Source organism: Propithecus coquereli, unplaced genomic scaffold (genome assembly GCF_000956105.1).
Source record: "Propithecus coquereli isolate 6110/MARCELLA unplaced genomic scaffold, Pcoq_1.0 Scaffold116, whole genome shotgun sequence".
NCBI lineage: Eukaryota > Metazoa > Chordata > Mammalia > Primates > Indriidae > Propithecus > Propithecus coquereli.
Genome location: NW_012135636.1, coordinates 3550368 through 3553092, shown reverse-complemented (window position 1 = coordinate 3553092; position 2725 = coordinate 3550368).

The window sequence follows — 2725 nt, the reverse complement described above, 5'->3', positions numbered from 1 at the left end:
TGAAAGCAGATCATATCACATCACACCTTCTAAAATGAGTTTGTCGTATTATTTGAGAATATTCAATTCTGCTATAAATAACTATAAAAAAAGAGATAAAAGGCACACATAATAAGTATCAAGTATAGATAGTAAGTTGGTAACTTATGACATTGTCTTTGTCCCTTCAGACTGCTGGAACAAGCTACCATTAAACTGGTTGGCTTATAAACAACAGATATTTATTTCTCATAGTTCTGTAGGCTAGGAAGTCCAAGATCAAGGTGCCAGCATATTTGGTGTCTGGTAAGGGTTCTGGTTCTGCTTCATAAATAGCACCCTCTTGCCATATCCACACATGGTGGAAGAGTCGAGGCAGCCCTCTGGGATCTCTTTTATAAGGTCACCACGCCCTCATGACTAAATCACGTCCCAAAGGTCCCACCTTCTAATACCATCACATTGGTGACTAGGCTTCAACATATGAATTTTGGGGAACAGAAACATTCAGACCATGTCAGACATGCAAGCAAAACTCATGGCATATGCTAAGTATGGATAATGAGTAGACAAGTAGCTTGTGAGATGTAGACAGAATTCATAAGGTGGTAGGTTAGTAACCTGTAACACATATTAACAATAGAGTTAACGGAATATGTAATGAAACAAATAAGAGTGTTACTTACAGACATAAATCACGGGAAAACCGAATCATGGTCATGCCTCATCCCTAACCCTACCAGAAGTACTTATATTCCTTTGAAGGCTTTTAGCATTTTATGTGAACTTCTTGTTTGCTGCCTTTTTCTACCATATGTACATCCTATCTCCACATATAGACTGAAATCTCCCAGAGAATAGACATGATGATATATGCATCCTTTATACCTGGGAGCATTTGGCATCCAGAGCTGCTGCCATTAAATGGATAATGGCATAACCTAGGCATCTTGGCTAAAATTTTACTACTTCTCTTTATTACCACTTTCACAAAATTGTCCATCTGTGAAATAACTTATACTAAAAAAAATTAGGCATTTTATCAAAAGTTAATGTTCTTTAGTTTTGTCAGTAAATGTGTATCACCCAAGTAGTTTAAAAGAGTTTCTCCTACTTTTCCTGAAAACAAACAAATAAAAAAAATAATTCACACACCTATACTGATGCATCACATTTACATCTTCTTTTTATGAAATAATAATTCGTAACATAGAGGCAACATAATGTACTTAATAGCAGTTAAAAGCGTTGACTCTGGAGTCAAGTGCCAGGTTTCAAGACCTAAATCTGTAATTGGTGACCTAGGGTAAGTTTATTTTATATCTAACTTTTCCATGTCATCATCTATAAATGCTAGGAAAATAGAAATGGTACCTAGCACATAGTGGTGTTGTATGGAATAAATGAGTCAAAACAAGCAAAAATGCTTAGCACAGTGCCTGGCACATGGTAAGCCATCAATACATGTTAGTTCTTATTATGGCCCTGCAAATCCATTTGAAACAGATTTCCTTCTCTATACTCTGTCTAAATAACCTTCCAGCCAGAACTGCTTGCTGTTTAAAACCAGACACCAGTCTCACATCCTCCCTAGATAAGCAAATACATATACACTCATTATCAAGGCCTGGAAAAGCTGAAAATAATGCTGATGGTCATTAGCTCTAATAATACTCCCTTTGTGTTTGTTCTGTCCTGTTGAGTTTATGGACCATTTTCATATTCATCGCATCATTTGATTTTCATAACACCTCTACAACAAAAGCAACTAGCTATAATTTCTTATTTTTGAAAGGTAAGGAAACCAAAGCACAAAGGGGTTAAAATGCTTTGCCTTGGTCACCTAGAGGAGGACAATGAACTCTAGGTATTATAACTCCTGGCCATAGACCTTCTGCCCAACACTGATTAAAAGCAGATTCTACTGACAAATCTTAAGAGATGCAATAGCTTCAAACCAATAGTCTCTGACTTGCTCTCCCCACAAGCTTTTTCTTTCTAAAATTCCCAATAGGGAGAACTACCCTATTGTTTATTCCACTCAAGGACTTTGCTACTAGGGTCTTCTCCCATTGAAAGTGGTCTTCAAGCTCCGAGGTATTAAAAGGTAGAACCTCTTCATAAGAACTGATGTATTTCTGCCCTTCACGCCATGCTGTTTTTGCCACATTGAGTGGCAGCAGAACAAAAGAGTTAGGGCAACACTGACTCCGAGATAATTTTATGGATTCCATTCTTATTGGTCACTTACGAGCTGCATGACCTTAAGATAATTAAGGAACTTCCCTGTACCTCAGTTTCCCATCTGCAAAATGGGGATAATAATATTACCTCATAGAGTTCTCATTATGGTTTCAAGAAATAGTTATGTGTAAAGTGCTCACAAGAGCACTTAGCAAAATAGATGTAAGCTTCTGTTTTTATTATTATGTATGAGAAAATAGTCTTAATTCTTTCTTCCTTTGGCTGGGGTTGCTGCCACTGGCTAATGCAAGATGTAGTGCTGTATTAACCCAAACAACCAACCCCCATAATGATCAAATGCTTAAACCAAAGCACACACAGCACCTCTCACCGAAAACCTTTAATTCTCCCAGAGCTGTTCTCCCTCGCATATATTAAATGAAAACATTCATGATCTCACATTGCCCAAAAATATATCTTCACAAGTCTGTTTTCTGACTTTTACCCTCATCACCATGATTACCCCTCCAGTTTTGCCTAAGAAATAGGTTGCTATGGCAAC